The following is a 6,000-nucleotide window of genomic DNA, read 5'->3' as shown; positions in this document are numbered from 1 at the left end:
TATTAAAATTTGTGGGGTGCTCTGTATTTGATTTGTTTCCACTCGCTTCAGTAAGAAGAGGGCTATGCCCCAAGGAGAAATCTACAAATACTCAATGTACTCTGATGGAATGAAGATTTTTCTGCTGCCTAGCGCAGACCACTGACGAGTCTGGGTTTAATTAACTTTTGTGTGTGCCACACTTTGTGAATGATAAAGGATTTTATGTTCACATTTATGGACTTTATAATATAATCAATTTGTCAGTAAATATAGCCGTGAGCTTTGCTTTGTTTCTGTTGTTCCAAGTTATGACCAGGCATTAGTGAATTACTCATGACTAGCAAATATTTTAAGACTGAATCAGGCAAATATCTTTCAGGTTTTCTCCATAGTTTTTCTTAGATACAAAAGGAAGAATGTTGAACAGTAAAGGCATACAGTAGAATATAGTCCCAGAGACAATAACTGGCAGTTATTTTTTCTAGAATAAATGGATCTAATGATGCAAATGAATGCCCCATTACCTGTTCAGCAGAAAGGATGTCTGGGCAGGAAATAGAGAGAAACACTCTTGAGTATAGTGATGGCAAGATGTACACTGATCACTTTTGGATTGATCCAGGTAACTGGAAAGTTTAGCTTGTGATTGCAGTCTAAACCTTGCACAACAAAAAGCAGATATGCTTGTTTATTGGATAGTTTAATTACAAATTCTAGCACTTATTTTATCTTAATAGAATCTCGGCAAGTGAGATGCTATTTCCTGCACTGTAAATTCCAGTGTCTCTTTGTATTTCCTGTATTGATTTTGTGAACTCTACCATATCAGTTCAGTTAGCAATCTTTTAAAAACCTCAGTAGAAGAAGAAATACTGATTTGTGCTGGAATGGTGATGTTCCCACCCTCAAGTTCTAGTAGTGAATGCCGCACAAAATCTGTTTCTTAGTGCTAGAGTGGTGTTGAAAACATAGGGTTGTTTCAGCCAATCCTTTGCAACTTTATTACAAAATTAATCTGCCTGCATTTGAAGCTTCTGTTAAAAGCACAAGAGCAGGGGATAATAAAAACTTGTGCCCTTGATACCCTGCCAGATGTGGAATTTAGCTTTTGTTTCCATGCTCTTAAACAGATGTTTGATCTGGTGAAATTATCTCCATGCCATGAAACCATCATCTGCTGATTCCAAATGGGTCTATATTTATTCTGTAGAATCAAAACAAAACAAGAGTTAAGTGGCTCTTTAGACACTTTTTTTTTGTTCAGTCACGCAATCAAGTCTGACTCTTTGCGACCCCATGGACCCAGTCACACCAGGCCCTCCTGTCTTCAACCATCCTCTGAAGTTCGTACAAATTCATGTCTGTTACATCAGTAACACTGTCCAGCCATCTCATCTTTTGCTGTCCCCTTCTTCTTTTGCCTTCTGTCTTTCCCAGCATCAGGATCTTCTCCAGTGAGTTCTCCCTTCCCATTTGGGGGCCAAAGTATTTGAGCTTCAGCTTCAGCATCTGACCTTCCAGGGAACAGTCAGGGTTGATTTCCCTTAGGACTGACTGATTTGATCTTGTAGTCCAAGGGAACTCACAAGAGTCTTCTCCAGCACCACAACTTGAACGCATCCATTCTTCTGCACTTGGCCTTCCTTAGCTTAGTCAATGAAGCAGAAATAGATGTTTTTCTGGTACTCCCATGCTTTCTTCATAAGCCAGTGAATGTTGGCAATTTGATCTCTAGTTCCTCTAGCTTTCCGAAACCCAGCGTGTACTTCTGGTAGTTCCCGATCCCCATACTGCTGAAGCCTAACTTGTAGGATCTTTAACATGACTTTGCTGGCTTGTGAAATGAGTGCAATGATGCGATAGTTTGCAAATTCCTTGGCATCACCCTTCTTTGGGATTGGAATATAAACTGACCTTTTCCAGTCCTATGGCCACTGTTGTGTTTTCTAAATTTGCTGACATAATGAGTGCATCACTTTCAACAGCATCATCTTTTAGGACTTTGAATAACTCAACTGGGATACTATCATCTCCACTAGCTTTGTTATTAGTAATGCTTTCTAAGGTCCATTTCACTTCCCACTCCAGGATGTCTGGCTTTAGATCAGCGATTTCACTGTCATGGTTGTCAAGGACATTGAGATCCTTCTTGTATAATTTTTCTGTGTTTTTTTGCCACCTCTTCCTAATCTCTTCTGCCTCTGTTAGGTCCTACCGTTTTTGTTCTTTATCATGGCCATCTTTGCACAAAACATTCCCTTGATTTCACCAATTTTCATGAAGAGATCTCTTGTCCTTCCCATTCTATTATTTTCCTCTATTGCTTTGCATTGTTCCTTCAGGAAGGCTTCCTTATCTCTCCTTGTTTCTCTCTGGAAATCTGCATTCACTATTGCCTTTTGCTTTCTTTCCTCAGCTATTTGTAAAGCCTCATCAGACAACCACTTTGCTTTCTTGCATTTCTTTTTCTTTGGGACGGTGCTGATTGTTGCCTTCTGCAAAGTGTCACAAACCTCTGTCCATAGTTCTTCAGGCACTCTGTCAACTCTAGTTCCTTAAACTTATTCTTTTCTTCTTTTTTAACATATGATAGGTTTATTGAAAATTCCAAGTTATACAGAATTCGTTGAATAAAGTAATATCAAGTAGGTTAATTTAAAAAAGCAGATTATTTCCATACATAACAAAATTCTACTGTCAGGCCTTGAATTCAGCAGGAGCCTGCAGCTCCTGAACCTTTCTGAGGGTTCCCCCTCTTCCTCTCCACCTACCTACCTTGTCCATTGAATAGTAGGTATAGCTGCATAACAATCCTTGGATTAGGAGAGCAGGCAGCCAGCCAGCCACCAGGAGCCACACCCCCAGCACCCCCACACCCCCAGCAGCCGTCATTAACCTCTGGAGAAGCCTGCACCACACTTTCTCCACTTCTTATCTGATTTTGGGTGGCAGGTGGCTTGCTGGCCTTTTGACTGTGGAGGGTGGCAGCCAAGGAGAGTCCCAGGTGAGCAAGGCCTGCTTGGGCTGGCTGGATCTCTAGCCAGCCCAAGCAGGCTTCGCTCACGTGGGGCTCTCCTTTCTTGCATTGGGTTGCTTTTGGCTGGTGAGGGGCGGTGGCATATGCTATGCTAGTGTGTTCCACCACCTATTTTTCTACAAAATGACCCCTGTCTACTGTGCATAAAGTACTATAGTATATATAGGCCCTTTTCACACTTACCAGTGGAAACCGGAAGGGAGTCGGTATTGTGCCGCTTGCAGTAATCCGAGACAGGGATGGGCGTTTTCAGACACATGTTTTTTTTTTTCCGGTAGGGTTCCGTGATTGAAGCGAGCCATTTCACACTGTTCCGCTCTTATGTCGCTTCCACCAGCGCCAGCCGTTTTTGCCTGCCGGCTCGCGATCTCCAGCTTATTTTTTTTTTTTGAACGTCGGCTAAGATCGCTATAGCGCTATAGCGACGTATCACAACAGCAACACCATAGAGATGGCTGGCTCTTTTGACATAAGTTACCAGGTTTCAGCGGTGGCGATATCTGGCATCTTAATGGAGCCCAGGCATCCCTATGGTGATGCTATTGTGATACGTTGCTATAGCGCTATAGCGATCTTAGCCCGACGTTCAAAAAAAAAAAGCCGGAGATCCCGCGCGCCGGCGGGCGAAAAAGGGCGCGAAAACTGCTCTCGGGTTAGATACTGGACATTTCACACAGCACCCCATAGCGATTTCAACCCGGGAGGAGGGGTTGAAAAGTGGAAGAAGCTGCTCTTTGTTTGTAACGACTCAGGCACGCCTCACTACCGGGACAGCCGCGGGAGTGTGTGAAAAGGTGAGAGTATTCCGGTAGCAGCCAGTTACTGAATCGGGTCTGTCTGAAATGCCAGCAGAAACCCGTTACTGTTCAGTAACTGACCAGCTTCCATACCGGAATACATAGACTGTGTGAAAAAGCCCATAGCCTTAAACCTATTCTTCACCTCCACTGTATATTCATAAGGGATGAGATCAAGGTCAAACCTGAATGGCCAAATGGTTTCCTCAGTTTTCTTCAGTTTAAGCCTGAATTTTGCAATGAGTAGCTCATGATCTGAGCCACAGTCAGCTCCAGGTCTTGTTTTTGCTGACTGTAAAGAGCTTCTCCTTCTTTGACTGCAGAGTATATAATCTGATTTCTGTGTTGCCCATCAGGCGATGTCCATGTGTAGAGTCCCCTTTTAGGTTGCTGGAAGAGGGTGTTTGCTATGACCAGCTTGTTCTCTTGACAAAAATCTATTAGTCTTTGCCTGGCTTCATTTTGTTCTCCAAGGCCAAACTTGTCCGTTGTTTCAGTTACCTTTTGACTTCCTACTTTGGCATTCCAGTCCCCTATGATGACATCTTTTTTGGATGTTAATTCCAGAAGATGTTGTAGATCTTCATTGAACTGGTCCACTTCAGCCTCTTCTGCATCAGTGATTGGGGCATAGACTTGGATTACTGTGATATTGAATGGTTTGCCTTGAATACGGACCGAGATCATTCTGTCATTTTGAGACTATATCCCATTACTGCCTTCCTCACTCTCTTGTTAACTATAAAGGCCACACCATTTCGTCTACTGGACTCTTGCCCACAGTATCAGATGTAGTGATCCTCTGAGTTAAATTCACCCATTCCTGTCCATTTTAGTTCACTGATTCCCAAGATGTCGATGTTCAGTCTTGCCATCTCTTGTTTGATCACATCCAGCTTACCTTGATTCATAGATCTTACATTCCACGTTCCAATGCAGTATTGTTGTTTGTTTAAGGCATTTATATTATTTCTCCCAAAAGGGACCCAAACTGGCTCACAAAAACTCTTCAAAATACAATAAAACAACAAAAAGGAAACAGATTCTAGGCTGGTACTGATGAAAGATCTTCCCAGGCAGGCTAAGAGCCATTTGGCTCATGACTTGGTCCTGCTTAGTCCCAGGTGAACTGACATGAGGGAGGGTATTCCCCAACTGAAAAGACTGTGGATTTTAAAACCTTCTGTCTTGAATGAGGTGGAAGAAAATTAGGGCCTTTGGTTTTAGATACCAGGTAAAAGTAATGGTCAATGACAATGCTGCTTGAGGTGTCAGCTTGTCCTGCAAAAAGTTACACTCCCCATGAAGGAGCAGATCCATAGCTTGAAGGTACTGCTGGATCCTGGCCTACATTTGGAGGCCCAGATCTTTTCTGTGGCATGCTGTGTTTTTTTTTAATCAGCTTTGGATAATATGCCAGCTATGGCCATTCCTCAAAAAGCTTGATCTGGCAACAGTGATTCATTTTCTGATTACTGTAATTTGTTGTACTTGGGGCTGCTTTTAAGTGGTTTAATATAAACACTGCCTTTTAAAAAGTGGGTATGGTAACTTGTGTGGTGGAGTTCATATCTCACTTGGAAAGATGTTTCATTGAAATCAATAGGATCTACTTCCAGCAAGACTGTGATTAAAATGGAAAGGGCCTTATTTTAATGGAACTCAGATACTACTTTTCTCAGTGGCACACAAGTTCTTTTCTGTGGTTTCCTTTCCCATACATTCCTTTTTATGCCTTGGTTTGGTCTTGGCAACTCAAAGCAAAAACTTGATCATCAGTAAAATAGGATGGACATTTTTAATCTTCTGGCTCCTGATTACAAGCTTGCTTGAGAGATGTTTTATTATCTGTTCCTATGGAGATCAGTAAATAGGATTGTAAGAGCCAGGTGACCTCGACTACACTACAAACTACTACCACAGTTTTCCCCCTGAAGGAATGTTTTCTTATTACAGGTTATGGTATTTTGTTGTGCATGAATTGAATCTGTCGAGTGCTAGGTACAGATACAGTCAGAGTCCAAAGTCGATGTCAATGTCAGTCCAAAAGTCAGGCGAGGCAGGGTTGTTCAGTCTAGAGTCAGGGTTCCACAAGTCAGGCAAGACAGAGTTGTTCAGTCCAGAGTCATACACAAAAGCAAGTAGGTCTGAAATCCAAATTCAAAGCTGGTCCAAAAATCACTG

Source organism: Heteronotia binoei, chromosome 21 (genome assembly GCF_032191835.1).
Source record: "Heteronotia binoei isolate CCM8104 ecotype False Entrance Well chromosome 21, APGP_CSIRO_Hbin_v1, whole genome shotgun sequence".
NCBI lineage: Eukaryota > Metazoa > Chordata > Lepidosauria > Squamata > Gekkonidae > Heteronotia > Heteronotia binoei.
This window is presented reverse-complemented; position numbering follows the sequence as displayed.